This window comes from Nerophis ophidion, linkage group LG14, assembly GCF_033978795.1.
Source record: "Nerophis ophidion isolate RoL-2023_Sa linkage group LG14, RoL_Noph_v1.0, whole genome shotgun sequence".
NCBI classification, from domain to species: Eukaryota; Metazoa; Chordata; class Actinopteri; order Syngnathiformes; family Syngnathidae; genus Nerophis; species Nerophis ophidion.
The window spans coordinates 12,933,506-12,949,390 of record NC_084624.1 but is presented as its reverse complement, the minus strand read 5'-3'; the positions used below and the strand labels follow the sequence as shown (position 1 = coordinate 12,949,390).

Here is a 15,885-nt window from a genome sequence, read left to right as displayed (position 1 = left end):
CCCAACTCTCTCCTTTGAGTCACACATTAAAAGCGTTACTAAAACGGCCTTCTTTCATCTCCGTAATATCGCTAAAATTCGCTCCATTCTGTCCACTAAAGACGCTGAGATCGTTATCCATGCGTTTGTTACGTCTCGCCTCGACTACTGTAACGTATTATTTTCAGGTCTCCCCATGTCTAGCATTAAAAGATTACAGTTGGTACAAAATGCGGCTGCTAGACTTTTGACAAGAACAAGAAAGTTTGATCATATTACGCCTGTACTGGCTCACCTGCACTGGCTTCCTGTGCACTTAAGATGTGACTTTAAGGTTTTACTACTTACGTATAAAATACTACACGGTCTAGCTCCATCCTATCTTGCCGATTGTATTGTACCATATGTCCCGGCAAGAAATCTGCGTTCAAAGGACTCCGGCTTATTAGTGATTCCCAAAGCCCAAAAAAAGTCTGCGGGCTATAGAGCTTTTTCATTTCGGGCTCCAGTACTCTGGAATGCCCTCCCGGTAACAGTTCGAGATGCCACCTCAGTAGAAGCATTTAAGTCTCACCTTAAAACTCATTTGTATACTCTAGCCTTTAAATAGACTCCCTTTTTAGACCATTTGATCTGCCGTTTCTTTTCTTTTTCTTCTATGTCCCACTCTCCTTTGTGGAGGGGGTCCGGTCCGATCCGATGGCCATGTACTGCTTGCCTGTATATCGGCTGGGGACATCTCTGCGCTGCTGATCCGCCTCCGCTTGGGATGGTTTCCTGCTGGCTCCGCTGTGAACGGGACTCTCGCTGCTGTGTTGGATCCGCTTTGGACTGGACTCTCGCGACTGTGTTGGATCCATTATGGATTGAACTTTCACAGTATCATGTTGGACCCGCTCGACATCCATTGCTTTCCTCCTCTCCAAGGTTCTCATAGTCATCATTGTCACCGACGTCCCACTGGGTCATTATTGTCACTGATGTCCCACTGGGTGTGAGTTTTCCTTGCCCTTATGTGGGCCTACCGAGGATGTCGTAGTGGTTTCTGCAGCCCTTTGAGACACTAGTGATTTAGGGCTATATAAGTAAACATTGATTGATTGATTGAAAGGCCTACTGAAACCCACTACTACCGACCACGCAGTCTGATAGTTTATATATCAATGATGAAATATTAACATTGCAACACATGCCAATACAGACTTTTTAGTTTACTAAATTGCAATTTTAAATCTCCCCTTAAGTGTCCTGTTGAAAACGTCGCGGAATGATGACGTGTACGCGTGACGTCACGGACTGTTAGGAAATATTAGCGCTGCACACACACAGCTAAAAGTCGTCTGCTTTAACCGTATAATTACACAGTATTTTGGACATCTGTGTTGCTGAATCTTTTGCATTTTTTTCAATTAATAATGGAGAAGTCAAAGTAGAAAGATGGAGTTGGGAAGCTTTAGCCTTTAGCCACACAAACACACGGTGATTCCTTGTTTAAAATTCCCGGAGGTGAAACTTTACTATGGGTCAGAGTGGTCAAGCGAACATGGTTCCCGACCACTTGTCAACCAGCAATTTTCAGTAAGAAAATTGTGGTAAAAAGTCACCACTTACCGGAGATAAGCTGAGCTTGTGCCGTCCGTACAGCTGCCGTCGACTTCCCTCAGAGACTGGCGTCATGGACACAGCCCTTCCGATTATCAGGTACTATTAAAGTCACTAAAACACTGGCAACACAATAGAAAGATAAGGGATTTCCCAGAATTATCCTAGTAAATGTGTCTAAAAACATCTGAATACGTCCCAATGCAATCGCGTTTTTTTTTAACTTGATTCTTTTTTTCTTTTTCTTTTTCTAGTCCGTCGCTATCAATATCCTCAAACATGAATCTTTCATCCACGCTCAAATTAATGGGGAAACTGTCGTTTTCTCGGTCCGAATAGCTCTTTTTGTTGGAGGCTCCCATTATAAACAATGTGAGGATGTGAGGAGCCATCAACGGGTGACGTCATCGTCTGCGACTTCGGGCAAAGGCAGGGCTTTTCTCTTAGCACCGAAAGTTGCGAACTTTATCGTCGATGTTCTCTACTAAATCCTTTCAGCAAAAATACGGCAATATCGCGAAATGATCAAGTATGACACATAGAATGGACCCGCTATCCACGTTTAAATAAGAAAATCTCATTTCAGTAGGCATTTAATACTTTTTTTGTCGACCCCAGAACATTGTTAGCCACAGCCAAACTGCAGACTTGAGCAGTGACAATGGTGGGTGGAGGCTGGATGGAGGCGTCAGCCGCCGTCTGACCGCACCAGCCCGTGATGGTGCTCATCCTTTGTCTTGCAGGAAGGTCACAAAGAAACGATTGATGGCAGCAACCCGAGGGTCTTTGAGCCGGGTCTCAGAAACACTTGCTACGTATTGATTGCAGACACAACAAAGACAATGGTTTGTATGAACAACAAAACCTGGGAGGAAGGACAACTGATTATTGGAAATCGAGGAGCACTTGTTGCCGCCATGCAGGCTCCACCCACTACCAGTGGGTATCAATGGGTACTGACATTGCAACTTTTTCTTATCATAGCTTCATAGCTTTTTGAGCGCCGTGTGTAATGTTCTGTATTCTCAATGGAACCTTTAAAGTTTTGGCGTTTTTTACTGGCGTCATATTGCAGTCTACACGTATTTCTTATGTGTAACTGCCAACTACTGGTTACACTTATCATTACACCATGTACCAAATAAAATAGCTTCTAGGCTGGTAAGCACAACCAAAATTATTCCGTACGTTAGGCGCACCTGTTTGTAAGGGTTTATTAGGGTCTTTGATCGGCCGCAACGGCATGTTTATTGCGTCACCCTTATCACCCCCTTGTGGTGAAAAACGATAAAAGTAATAACTTCCGCAAAAATGCTTTAACCTTCCTGAAATTTTTGAAGGGTAGGTAGGTCATGGTGTTGGGTGAAACGCTACTGCTTGACTATTGCCCAGTTCTTACCACCCTCTTGTGGTGAAATACCAGCAATAACAGCAATAACTTCCTTGAATATTGATTGATTGATTGAGATTTTATTAGTACAATGCAAAGTACAGTACATATTCCTTACATTTAAACACTACATGGTAACACCCAAATGAATTTTTTAACTTGTTTCATCGTAGTCCATGTTAATCAATTCATGATAAATGTGCAACCGCCCAACGTGGGGCTCGAACCCACGACCCTGAGATTAAGAGTCTCATGCTTTACCGACTGAGCTAGCCGTGCACATTCGCAAAACTGCCTGACATCTTTGATAGTGGGTCAGGGTGTTGGGTGGGAGGCTACTGCTTGACTGTTGCGCTGTCCTTATCACCCCCTTGTGGTGAAAAAACATGACAGTAATAAACTCCCTGAAAATTGATTGATTGAGATTTTATTAGTACAATGCACAGTACAGTACATATTCCATAGAAATGACCACTACACGGTAACACGAGAATACGTTTTTCAACTTGTTCTAATCAGGGTCCATGTTAATCAATTCATGGTAAAGAACCAGCCGTCCAACGTGGGGCTCGAACCCACGGCCCTGAGATTAAGAGTCTAATGCTCTACCGACTGAGCTCGCTGGGCACATGTAGCACCTTTCCCAAACATTTGATGGTGGGTCAGGGTGTTGGGTGGGACGCAACTGCTTGACTATTGCGCTGTCCTTATCACCCCCTTGTGGTGAAAAACTATAAAAGTAATAACTTCCTTAAACTTTGATTGATTGATTGAGATTTTATTAGTAGATTGCACGGTACAGTACATATTCCATACATTTAAAGACTAAATGGTAACAACCGAATAAGTTTTTTAACTTGTTTCAAGTGTGGTCTATGTTAATCAATTCATGATAAAAGTGCAACCGCCCAACCTTGGGGCTCGAACCCACGACCCTGAGATTAAGAGTCTCATGCTCTACCGACTGAGCTAGCCGGGCACATACACCAACTTCCCTGACATTTTTGATGGTGAGTCAAGTTCTTGGGTGGGATGCTACTGTTTGACTATTGCAGCACCTTTATCACCCCCTTGTGGTGAAAAACCATAATAATAAAAAAATCCTTAAACATTGATTGAGACTTTTATTAGTAGATTGCACAGTACAGGACATATTATGAACAATTGATCATGAAATGGTAACACCCAAATAAATTTTTCTACTTGTTTAAATCAGGGTCAACGTTTTGTTAATTCATGATAAGAGAGAAACCGCCCAACGTGGGGCTCGAACCCACGACCCTGAGATTAAGAGTCTCATGCTCTACCGACTGAGCTAGCCGGGCACGTGTTGTACATTCTCTAAATGTTTGATGGTGGGTCAGGATGTCGGGTGGGATGCTACTGCTTGACTATTGCGCTGTCCTTATCACCCCCTTGTGGTGAAAAACTATAAAAGTAATAACTTCCTTAAACTTTGATTGATTGATTGATTGAGATTTTATTAGTAGATTGCACAGTACAGTACATATTCCGTACATTTAAAAACTAAATGGTAACACCTGAATAAGTTTTTCAACTTATTCCAACTAGGGACGGCGTGGCGCAGTGGGGAGAGTGGCCGTGCGCAACCCGAGCGTCCCTGGTTCAATTCCCACCTAGTACCAAATTCGTCACGTCTGTTGTGTCCTGAGCAAGACACTTCACCCTTGCTCCTGATGGGTGCTGGTTGGCGCCTTGCATGGCAGCTCCCTCCATCAGTGTGTGAATGTGTGTGTGAATGGGTAAATGTGGAAGTAGTGTCAAAGCGCTTTGAGTACCTTGAAGGTAGAAAAGCGCTATACAAGTACAACCCATTTATAACTTGTTTCAGTCATGGTCCACGTTAATCAATTCATGATAAAAGTGCAGGCTCGAACCCACGACCCTGAGATTAAGAGTCTCATGCTCTATCGACTGAGCTAGCCGGGCACATTCACAAAACTGCCTGACATCTTTGATAGTGGGTCAGGGTGTTGGGTGGGAGGCTACTGCTTGACTGTTGCGCTGTCCTTATCACCTTGTGGTGAAAAACCATTGATTGATTCTTTTATTGGTAGATTGCACAGTACAATTGGTCACGAAATGGTAACACCCAAATACGTTTTTCAACTTGTTAAAGTCAGAGTCCGCGTTTATCAATTCATGATAATAGTGAAACTGCCCAACGTGAGGCTCGAACCCACGACACTGAGATTAAGAGTCTCATGCTCTACCGACTGAGCTAGCCGGGCACGTGTTGCTCCCTTCCCAAATGTTTGATGGTTTGATGGACGCAACAGCTTGACTATTGCGCTGTCTTTATCACCCCCTTGTGGTGAAAAACTATAAAAGTAATAACTTCCTTAAACTTTGATTGATTGATTGAGATTTTATTAGTAGATTGCACAGTACAGTACATATTCCGTACATTTAAACACTAAATGGTAACACCTGAATAAGTTTTTCAACTTGTTTCAAGTGTGGTCTATGTTGATCAATTCATGATAAAAGGCCAACCGCCCAACGTGGGGCTCGAACCCACGACCCTGAGATTAAGAGTCTCATGCTCTACCGACTGAGCTAGCCGGGCCTATTCACCGAAATGCCTGAAATCTTTGATGGTGGGTCAGGGTGTTGGGTGGGATGCTACTGTTTGACTATTGCAGCACCTTCATCACCCCCTTGTGGTGAAAAACCATAACAGTAAAAAATTCTTTAAACATTGATTGAGACTTTTATTAGTAGATTGCACAGTGCAGGACATATTTCAAACAATTGATCACGAAATGGTAACACCCAAATACATTTTTCAACTTGTTTAAGTCAGGGTCCACGTTTTGTTAATTCATGATAATAGTGAAACTGCCCAAAGGGGGGCTCGAACGCACGACCCTGAGATTAAGAGTCTCATGCTCTACCGACTGAGCTAGCCGGGCACATGTTGCTCCCTTCCCAAATGTTTGATGGTGGGTCAGGATGTTGGGTGGGACGCAACTGCTTGACTATTGCACAATCCTTATCACCCCCTTGTGGTGAAAAACTATAAAAGTAATAACTTCCTTAAACTTTGATTGATTGATTGAGATTTTATTAGTAGATCGCACGGTACAGTACATATTCCATACATTTAAACACTAAATGGCAACACCCGAATAAGTTTTTTAACTTGTTTCAAGTGTGGTCTATGTTAATCAATTCATGATAAAAGTGCAACCGCCCAACGTGGGGCTCGAACCCACGACCCTGAGATTAAGAGTCTCATGCTCTACCGACTGAGCTAGCCGGGCACGTTCACCAACTTCCCTGACATTTTGGATGGTGAGTCAAGTTCTTGGGTGTAATGCTACCGCTTGACTATTGCAGCACCTTTATCACCCCCTTGTGGTGAAAAAACATAACAATAAAAAATTCCTTAAACATTGATTGAGACTTTTATTAGTAGATTGCACAGTACTGGACATATTTCAAACAATTGATCACGAAATGGTAACACCCAAATACATTTTTTAACTTGTTTAAGTCAGGGTCCACGTTTTGTTAATTCATGATAATAGCGAAACTGCCCAACGTGGGGCTCGAACTCACAACCCTGAGATTAAGAGTCTCATGCTCTACCGACTGAGCTAGCCGGGCACATGTTGTACATTCTCTAAATGTTTGACGGTGGGTCAGGATGTTGGGTGGGATGCTACTGCTTGACTATTGCGCTGTCCTTATCACCCCCTTGTGGTGAAAAACTATAAAAGTAATAACTTCCTTAAACTTTGATTGATTGATTGAGGTTTTATTAGTAGATTGCACAGTACAGTACATATTCCATACATTTAAACACTAAATGGTAACACCCGAATAAGTTTTTTAACTTGTTTCAAGTGTGGTCTATGTTAATCAATTCATGATAAAAGTGCAACCGCCCAACGTGGGGCTCGAACCCACGACCCTGAGATTAAGAGTCTCATGCTCTACCGACTGAGCTAGGCGGGCACATTCTCAAAACTGCCTGACATCTTTGATAGTGGGTCAGGGTGTTGGGTGGGAGGCTACTGCTTGACTGTTGCACTGTCCTTATCACCCTCTTGTGGTGAAAAACCATAACCGCAAAAACTTCCTTAAACATTGATTGATTGAGACTTTTATTAGTAGATTGCACAGTGCAGGACATTTTCCGTACAATTGGTCACGAAATGGTAACACCCAAATACGTTTTTCAACTTGTTTCAGTCATGGTCCACGTTAACCAATTCATGATAATAGTGAAACTGCCCAACGTGAGGCTCGAACCCACGACCCTGAGATTAAGAGCCTCATGTTCTACCGACTGAGCTAACCGGGCATGTGTTGCTTCCCAAATGTTTGATGGTGGGTCAGGATGTTGGGTGGGACGCAACAGCTTGACTATTGTGCTGTCTTTATCAACCCCTTGTGCTGAAAAACTATAAAAGTATTAACTTCCTTAAACTTTGATTGATTGATTGAGATTGTTCCATACATTTAAACACTAAATGGTAACACCCGAATAAGTTTTTTAACTTGTTTCAAGTGTGGTCTATGTTAATCAATTCATGATAATAGTGCAACCGCCCAACGTGGGGCTCGAACACACAACCCTGAGATTAAGAGTCTCATGCTCTACCGACTGAGCTAGCCGGGCACATTCACCAACTTCCCTGACATTTTTGATGGTGAGTCAAGTTCTTGGGTGTAATGCTACTGCTTGACTATTGCAGCACCTTTATCACCCCCTTGTGGTGAAAAACCATAACAGTAAAAAATTCCTTAAACATTGATTGAGACTTTTATTAGTAGATTGCGCAGTACAGGACATATTTCAAACAATTGATCACGAAATGGTAACACCCAAATACATTTTTAACTTGTTTAAGTCAGGGTCCACGTTTTGTTAATTCATGATAATAGTGAAACTGCCCAAAGGGGGGCTCGAACCCACGACCCTGAGATTAAGAGTCTCATGCTCTACCGACTGAGCTAGCCGGGCACATGTTGCTCCCTTCCCAAATGTTTGATGGTGGGTCAGGATGTTGGGTGGGACGCAACTGCTTGACTATTGCACAATCCTTATCACCCCCTTGTGGTGAAAAACTATAAAAGTAATAACTTCCTTAAACTTTGATTGATTGGTTGAGATTTTATTAGTAGATTGCACAGTACAGTACATATTACGTACATTTAAACACTAAATGGTAAAACCCGAATAAGTTTTTTAACTTGTTTCAAGTGTGGTCTATGTTAATCAATTCATGATAAAAATGCAACCACCCAACGTGGGGCTCGAACCCACGACCCTGAGATTAAGAGTCTCATGCTCTACCGACTGAGCTAGCCGGGCACATTCACCAACTTCCCTGACATTTTTGATGGTGAGTCAAGTTCTTGGGTGTAATGCTACTGCTTGACTATTGCACAATCCTTATCACCCCCTTGTGGTGAAAAACTATAAAAGTAATAACTTCCTTAAACTTTGATTGATTGGTTGAGATTTTATTTGTAGATTGCACAGTACAGTACATATTACGTACATTTAAACACTAAATGGTAAAACCCGAATAAGTTTTTTAACTTGTTTCAAGTGTGGTCTATGTTAATCAATTCATGATAAAAATGCAACCGCCCAACGTGGGGCTCGAACCCACGACCCTGAGATTAAGAGTCTCATGCTCTACCGACTGAGCTAGCCGGGCACATACACCAACTTCCCTGACATTTTTGATGGTGAGTCAAGTTCTTGGGTGTAATGCTACTGCTTGACTATTGCAGAACCTTTATCACCCCCTTGTGGTGAAAAACCATAACAATAAAAAAATCCTTAAACATTGATTGAGACTTTTATTAGTAGATTGCACAGTACAGGACATATTTCAAACAATTGATCACGAAATGGTAACACCCAAATACATTTTTAACTTGTTTAAGTCAGGGTCCACGTTTTGTTAATTCATGATAATAGTGAAACTGCCCAAAGGGGGGCTCGAACCCACGACCCTGAGATTAAGAGTCTCATGCTCTACCGACTGAGCTAGCCGGGCACATGTTGCTCCCTTCCCAAATGTTTGATGGTGGGTCAGGATGTTGGGTGGGACGCAACTGCTTGACTATTGCACAATCCTTATCACCCCCTTGTGGTGAAAAACTATAAAAGTAATAACTTCCTTAAACTTTGATTGATTGGTTGAGATTTTATTAGTAGATTGCACAGTACAGTACATATTACGTACATTTAAACACTAAATGGTAAAACCCGAATAAGTTTTTTAACTTGTTTCAAGTGTGGTCTATGTTAATCAATTCATGATAAAAATGCAACCGCCCAACGTGGGGCTCGAACCCACGACCCTGAGATTAAGAGTCTCATGCTCTACCGACTGAGCTAGCCGGGCACATTCACCACCTTCCCTGACATTTTTGATGGTGAGTCAAGTTCTTGGGTGTAATGCTACTGCTTGACTATTGCACAATCCTTATCACCCCCTTGTGGTGAAAAACTATAAAAGTAATAACTTCCTTAAACTTTGATTGATTGGTTGAGATTTTATTAGTAGATTGCACAGTACAGTACATATTACGTACATTTAAACACTAAATGGTAAAACCCGAATAAGTTTTTTAACTTGTTTCAAGTGTGGTCTATGTTAATCAATTCATGATAAAAGTGCAATCGCCCAACGTGGGGCTCGAACCCACGACCCTGAGATTAAGAGTCTCATGCTCTACCGACTGAGCTAGCCGGGCACATTCACCAACTTCGCTGACATTTTTGATGGTGAGTCAAGTTCTTGGGTGTAATGCTAGTGCTTGACTATTGCAGAACCTTTATCACCCCCTTGTGGTGAAAAACCATAAGAATAAAAAATTACTTAAACATTGATTGAGACTTTTATTAGTAGATTGCACAGTACTGGACATATTATGAACAATTGATCATGAAATGGTAACACCTAAATGCGTTTTTCAACTTATTTAAGTTAGGGTCCACTTTTTGTTAACTCATAATAATGGTGAAACTACCCAACGAGGGGCTCGAACCCACGACCCTAAGATTAAGAGTCTCATGCTCTACCGACTGAGCTAGCCGGTCATGTGTTGTACATTCTCTCAATGTTTGATGGTGGGTCAGGATGTCGGGTGGGATGCTACTGCTTGACTATTGCGCTGTCCTTATCACCCCCTTGTGGTGAAAAACTATAAAAGTAATAACTTCCTTAAACTTTGATTGATTGATTGATTGAGATTTTATTAGTAAATTGCACAGTACAGTACATATTCCGTACATTTAAACACTAAATGGTAACACCTGAATAAGTTTTTCAACTTGTTTCAGTCATGGTCCACGTTAATCAATTCATGATAAAAGTGCAACCGCCCAACGTGGGGCTCGAACCCACGACCCTGAGATTAAGAGTCTCATGCTCTACCGACTGAGCTAGCCGGGCACATTCACAAGGTTTCCTGACATTTTTGATGGTGGGTCGAGTTCTTTGGTGTAATGCTACTGCTTGACTACTACAGCACCTTATCACCCCCTTGTGGTGAAAAACCATAAGAGTAAAACATTCCTTAAACATTGATTGAGACTTTTATCAGTAGATTGCACAGTACAGGACATATTTCAAACAATTGATCACGAAATGGTAACACCCAAATACATTTTTCAACTTGTTTAAGTCAGGGTCCATGTTTTGTTAATTCATGATAATAGTGAAACTGCCCAACGTGGGGCTCGAACCCACGACCCTGAGACTAAGAGTCTCATGCTCTACCGACTGAGCTAGCCGGGAACATGTTGTACATTCTCTAAATGTTTGACGGTGGGTCAGGATGTTGGGTGGGATGCTACTGCTTGACTATTGCGCTGTCCTTATCACCCCCTTGTGGTGAAAAACTATAAAAGTAATAACTTCCTTAAACTTTGATTGATTGATTGAGATTTTATTAGTAGATAGCACAGTACACTACATATTCCGTACATTTAAACACTAAATGGTAACACCCGAATAAGTTTTTCAACTTGTTTCAGTCGTGGTCCACGTTAATCAATTCATGATAAAAGTGCAACCGCCCAACGTGGGGCTCGAACCCACGACCCTGAGATTAAGAGTCTCATGCTCTACCGACTGAGCTAGCCGGGCCTTTTCACTTGTCTGCCTAAAATCTTTGATGGTGGGCCAGAGTGTTCGGTGGGAGGCTACTGCTTGACTGTTGCGCTGTCCTTATCACCCCCTTGTGGTGAAAAAACATAACAGTAATAAATTACCTAAAAATTGATTGATTGGTTGGGATTTTATTCGTACAATGGACAGTACAGTACATATTCCGTACAATTGGCCACTAAATGGTAACACGCGAATAAGTTTTTCAACTTGTTTGAGTCAGGGTCCACGTTAATCAGTTTTATTATAAAGAATAAGCCTCCCAACGTGGGGCTCAAACCCACGACCCTGAGATTAAGAGTATCATGCTCTACCGACTGAGCTAGGCTAGGTGTTGTCCATTCTCTAAATGTTTAATGGTAGGTCAGGGTGTTGGGTGAGACGCAACTGCTTGACAACTGTGCAGTCCTTATCACCCCTTGTGGTAAAAAACCATAACAGTAAAAACTTCCTTAAACATTGATTTATTGACTGAGACTTTTATTAGTAGATTGCACAGTACAGTACATATTCCGTACAATTGACCACGAAATAAGTTTTTCAACTTGTTTGAGTCAGGGTCTATGTTAATCAATTCATGATAAAAGTGCAAGCGCCCCACGTGGGGCTCGAACCCACAACCCTGAGATTAAGAGTCTCATGCTCTACCGACTGAGCTAGCCGGGCACATTCACCAAATTGATATAAATCTTTCATGGTGGGTCAGGGTTTTGGGTAGGACTCTACTGCTTGACTATTGCGCTGTCCTTATCACCCCCTTGTGGTGAAAAACTATAAAAGTAATAACTTACTTAAACATGCTCTAACTTTCCTGAAATTTTTGATGGTGGGTCAGGGTGTTGGGTCAGTTGCAACTGCATGAGTATTGCACCACCTTTATCACCCCCTTGTGGTGAAAAACTATAGTAATAACTTCCGTAAACATGCTCCAACCTTTCTGAAATTTGTGATGGTGGGTCAGGGTGTTGGGTGGGACACTATTGCTTGACTATTGCGCTGTCCTTATCACCCCCTTTTGGTGAAAAACCTATAAATGTAATAACCTCCTTAAATGATAAATGGGTTGTACTTGTATCGCACTTTTCGACCTTCAAGGTACTCAAAGCACTTTGACACTACTTCCACATTTATGGAGGGAGCTGCCATCCAAGGCGCTAATCACCACCCATCAGGAGCAAGGGTGAAGTGTCTTGCTCAGGACACAACGCACGTGACGAGGCTGGTACTAGGTGGGATTGAACCAGGGACCCTGGGGTTAAGCATGGCCACTCTCCCACTGCGCCTCACCGTCCCATGCTCCAACCTTCCCGAAATTTTTAATTGTAAACTGGGGTGTTGGGTGGATCGCAACTGCATTACTACAACGGTACCTTTATCACCCCCTTGTGGTGAAAAACTGCATCAGTAAAAATTTCCTTAAATATTGATCGATTGATTGAGACTTTTATTAGTATATTGCACAGTACAGGACATATTCCGTACAATTGACCACTAAATGGTAACACCTGAATACCTTTTTCAACTTGTATAACTTGGGGTGCACCTTAATCAATTGATGGTAAGAGTTGAACCGCCCAACGTGGGGCTCGAACCCATGACCCTGAGATTAAGAGTCTCATGCTCTACCGACTGAGCTAGCCGGGCCCATGTGCCAATGTTCCTGACATCGTGGGTTCGAGTGTTGGGTAGATCGCAACTGCATAACTACTGCAGCACCTTTATCACCCCCTTGTGGTGAAAAACTATAACAGTACTAATTTCCTTAAACATGCTCCAAACTTCCCGAAATGTTTAATGGTGGGTCACGGTGTTGGGTGGGAGCTACCGCTCGACTATTGTGCAGTCCATATCACCCCCTTGTGGTGAAAAATCATAACAGTAATTTCTTCCATAAACATGCTCCAACCTTCCTGAAAATTTTAATTGTGGGTCGGGGTGTTGGGTGGATCGCAACTGCATAACTACCTGAGCCTCTGGGGGACCGATGATGGCTCTTGACCTCACTTAACCCTTCACCATCAAAACATCTAACAAACAAATGCCTCCTGACCTCTGAAGTCTGCAAGGCCCACAAACCACAGTGCTGCACAGTTTGTGGAATAGGTCTTCTTTTGGGGTCATGCACAACTTATATACTGTATATTATATCAAACATGTGATCCGCAAAGTCACATAATACGATCCAAGGCTTGTTTTCTTTTCCCCCCACTTCAAAGTACTTGAGTAGCGTGAGAACAGAGCGCCAGCAGCCAGCAGCCCAAGACCGGTTCAAACCTGTACGGGTGAGACACTTCCTCTGGTAGGTGCATCATCAACCCAAATCCAGAAAAAGCTGGTCCTGAGTAGCCCTTAAGACAGACCTGGGCAAATTAAGGTCCGGGGGCCACATGCGGCCCGTTGAACTTTTCAATCCAGCCCGCCGGACATTCCCAAATATTTTTTTTATATCTTTAAGAATCAAAGTGTAGCTGCCATTATGATGTGCAGTGATGTTTTCTAATTGCCATAAGTCTTGAACTATACAACATATTTCTATGGTTGGAATCTGCACTTTTGCATGATATTTTAGTGACTAGTGTTGTCCTGATACCAATATTATTTTGATACTTTTCGGTACTTTTTGATACTTTTGTAAAAAAAAGGAGACTAGAAAAAATTACATGTTTGACTTTTTTTTAACAAAAAATCTTAGGGTGTGGCAGACCGGTATGGTACCGAATATGATTCATTAGTATCGCGGTACTATACTAATAACCGTATAACCCGACTAGTTACTATGGTAATCTACATCATAGTAGGTCAGACGAGGCACCAAGCAGTGTGGGTGGGGAGCGTTTCCACAGAGTGGTTCCAGAGCAGAGGGAACCTACACAGTCACGGGGAGAACATGAAAACTCCACACAGGAAGATCTCGAGACAGAGATAGAACTCAGGACTACTCAGGACCTTTGTATCGTGAGGCAAATGCACTAACCCCTGTACCACCGCGCTGCCCTGTTTTTTTTATATATATATATATACATCCATTTTCTATTTATATACATACATTTTCTCTCTCTCTCTCTCTCTCTCTCTCTCTCTCTCTCTCTCTCTCTCTCTCTATATATATATATATATATATATATATATATAAACATACAGTATATATATATTTACCCCGCCTTCCGCCCGATTGTAGCTGAGATTGGCACCAGCGCCCCCCGCGACCCCAAAGGGAATAAGCGGTAAAAAATGGATGGCGATTATATATATATATATATATATATATATATATATATATATATATAATTAGGGCTGCGAATCTTTGGGTGTCCCACGATTTGATTCTATATCGATTCTTGGGGTCACGATTCGATAATATATTAATTTTTTTCGATTCAACGTGATTCTCGATTCAAAAATGATATTTTTCCGATTCAAAACAATACTGCATTCATTCAATACATAGGATTTGAGCAGGATCCACCCCAGTCTGCTGACATGCCAGCAGAGTAGTAGATTTTCTTTAGAAGCTTTTTGTGACGGCGTGGCGCAGTGGGAGGGTGGCCGTGCGTAATCCGAGGGTCCCTGGATCAAATCCCACCTACAACCAACCTTGTCATGTCCGTTGTGTCCTGAGCAAGACACTTCACCCTTGCTCCTGATGGGTGCTGGTTGGCGCCTTGCATGGCAGCTCCCTCCATCAGTGTGTGAATGTGTGTGTGAATGGGTGAATGTGGAAGTAGTGTCAAAGCGCTTTGAGTACCTTGAAAAGCGCTATACAAGTACAACCCATTTGTTTATTTATAATTGTAAAGGACAATGTTTTATTAACTGATTGCAATAATGTAAATTTGTTTTAACTATTAAAGGAACCAAAAATATGACTTATTTTATCTTTGTGAAAACATTGGACACAGTGTGTTGTCAAGCTTATGAGATGCGATGCAAGTGTAAGCCACTGTGACACTTTTTTTTAATTTTTATAAATGTCTAATGATAATGTCAATGAGGGATTTTTAATCACTGCTATGCCGAAATTATAAATAATATTGATACTGTTGTTGATGATATTCATTTTTGTTTCACTGCTTTTGGTTTGTTCTGTGTCTTCTCTCAATTGCTCTGTTTATTGCAGTTCCGAGTGTTGCTGGGTCAGGTTTGGTTTTGGAATTGGATTGCATTGTTCTGGTATTGCTGTGTATTGGTTTGTTGGATTGATTAAAAAAAAAATAAATAAATAAATAAATAAATAAAAACATGAAAACATCGATTTAAAAAAAAAAGAGAATCGATTCGTATTCGAATAGATTTTTTCCCACACCCCTAATTATGTATATATATATTGGATCCATTATGGATTGAACTTTCACAGTATCATGTTAGACCCGCTCGACATCCATTGCTTTCCTCCTCTTCAAGGTTCTCATAGTCATCATTGTCACAGACGTCCCACTGGGTGTGAGTTTTCCTTGCCCTTATGTAGGCCTACCGAGGATGTCGTAGTGGTTTGTGTTGTGGTTTGTGCAGCCCTTTGAGACACTAGTGATTTAGGGCTATATAAGTAAACATTGATTGATTGATATGGCAGCTCCCTCCATCAGTGTGTGAATGTGTGTGTGAATGGGTAAATGTGGAAGTAGTGTCAAAGTGCTTTGAGTACCTTGAAGGTAGAAAAGCGCTATACAAGTACAACCCATATATAATTTAGTCAGTTTACAACCCCCTGGCGCTGTTTTTTTGTACTTTTTTTGTACTTATTTTATTATT

At 41.8% G+C, this 15,885-nt stretch overlaps 20 non-coding genes across 20 annotated transcripts; all 20 read right to left on the bottom strand.

The window, feature by feature from the left end:
- Positions 1-3,177: 3,177 nt before the first annotated feature.
- Positions 3,178-3,250, bottom strand: trnak-cuu (transfer RNA lysine (anticodon CUU)). Its single transcript has one exon. It is a non-coding gene; the product is annotated as a tRNA-Lys (tRNA).
- Positions 3,251-3,876: 626 nt separating this feature from the next.
- On the bottom strand, positions 3,877-3,950 carry trnak-cuu (transfer RNA lysine (anticodon CUU)). The gene has a single exon. It is a non-coding gene; the product is annotated as a tRNA-Lys (tRNA).
- Positions 3,951-4,223: 273 nt separating this feature from the next.
- trnak-cuu (transfer RNA lysine (anticodon CUU)) lies at positions 4,224-4,296 on the bottom strand. The gene has a single exon. It is a non-coding gene; the product is annotated as a tRNA-Lys (tRNA).
- Positions 4,297-5,150: 854 nt separating this feature from the next.
- trnak-cuu (transfer RNA lysine (anticodon CUU)) lies at positions 5,151-5,223 on the bottom strand. Its single transcript has one exon. It is a non-coding gene; the product is annotated as a tRNA-Lys (tRNA).
- Positions 5,224-5,488: 265 nt separating this feature from the next.
- On the bottom strand, positions 5,489-5,561 carry trnak-cuu (transfer RNA lysine (anticodon CUU)). Its single transcript has one exon. It is a non-coding gene; the product is annotated as a tRNA-Lys (tRNA).
- Positions 5,562-6,185: 624 nt separating this feature from the next.
- trnak-cuu (transfer RNA lysine (anticodon CUU)) lies at positions 6,186-6,258 on the bottom strand. The gene has a single exon. It is a non-coding gene; the product is annotated as a tRNA-Lys (tRNA).
- Positions 6,259-6,531: 273 nt separating this feature from the next.
- Positions 6,532-6,604, bottom strand: trnak-cuu (transfer RNA lysine (anticodon CUU)). Its single transcript has one exon. It is a non-coding gene; the product is annotated as a tRNA-Lys (tRNA).
- A 278-nt stretch (positions 6,605-6,882) lies between these two features.
- On the bottom strand, positions 6,883-6,955 carry trnak-cuu (transfer RNA lysine (anticodon CUU)). Its single transcript has one exon. It is a non-coding gene; the product is annotated as a tRNA-Lys (tRNA).
- Positions 6,956-7,549: 594 nt separating this feature from the next.
- Positions 7,550-7,622, bottom strand: trnak-cuu (transfer RNA lysine (anticodon CUU)). Its single transcript has one exon. It is a non-coding gene; the product is annotated as a tRNA-Lys (tRNA).
- A 272-nt stretch (positions 7,623-7,894) lies between these two features.
- trnak-cuu (transfer RNA lysine (anticodon CUU)) lies at positions 7,895-7,967 on the bottom strand. The gene has a single exon. It is a non-coding gene; the product is annotated as a tRNA-Lys (tRNA).
- Positions 7,968-8,245: 278 nt separating this feature from the next.
- On the bottom strand, positions 8,246-8,318 carry trnak-cuu (transfer RNA lysine (anticodon CUU)). Its single transcript has one exon. It is a non-coding gene; the product is annotated as a tRNA-Lys (tRNA).
- Positions 8,319-8,597: 279 nt separating this feature from the next.
- Positions 8,598-8,670, bottom strand: trnak-cuu (transfer RNA lysine (anticodon CUU)). Its single transcript has one exon. It is a non-coding gene; the product is annotated as a tRNA-Lys (tRNA).
- Positions 8,671-8,942: 272 nt separating this feature from the next.
- On the bottom strand, positions 8,943-9,015 carry trnak-cuu (transfer RNA lysine (anticodon CUU)). Its single transcript has one exon. It is a non-coding gene; the product is annotated as a tRNA-Lys (tRNA).
- Positions 9,016-9,293: 278 nt separating this feature from the next.
- trnak-cuu (transfer RNA lysine (anticodon CUU)) lies at positions 9,294-9,366 on the bottom strand. Its single transcript has one exon. It is a non-coding gene; the product is annotated as a tRNA-Lys (tRNA).
- A 279-nt stretch (positions 9,367-9,645) lies between these two features.
- trnak-cuu (transfer RNA lysine (anticodon CUU)) lies at positions 9,646-9,718 on the bottom strand. The gene has a single exon. It is a non-coding gene; the product is annotated as a tRNA-Lys (tRNA).
- A 628-nt stretch (positions 9,719-10,346) lies between these two features.
- On the bottom strand, positions 10,347-10,419 carry trnak-cuu (transfer RNA lysine (anticodon CUU)). The gene has a single exon. It is a non-coding gene; the product is annotated as a tRNA-Lys (tRNA).
- A 272-nt stretch (positions 10,420-10,691) lies between these two features.
- Positions 10,692-10,764, bottom strand: trnak-cuu (transfer RNA lysine (anticodon CUU)). Its single transcript has one exon. It is a non-coding gene; the product is annotated as a tRNA-Lys (tRNA).
- Positions 10,765-11,042: 278 nt separating this feature from the next.
- On the bottom strand, positions 11,043-11,115 carry trnak-cuu (transfer RNA lysine (anticodon CUU)). Its single transcript has one exon. It is a non-coding gene; the product is annotated as a tRNA-Lys (tRNA).
- Positions 11,116-11,729: 614 nt separating this feature from the next.
- Positions 11,730-11,802, bottom strand: trnak-cuu (transfer RNA lysine (anticodon CUU)). The gene has a single exon. It is a non-coding gene; the product is annotated as a tRNA-Lys (tRNA).
- A 905-nt stretch (positions 11,803-12,707) lies between these two features.
- trnak-cuu (transfer RNA lysine (anticodon CUU)) lies at positions 12,708-12,780 on the bottom strand. Its single transcript has one exon. It is a non-coding gene; the product is annotated as a tRNA-Lys (tRNA).
- Positions 12,781-15,885: the final 3,105 nt, after the last annotated feature.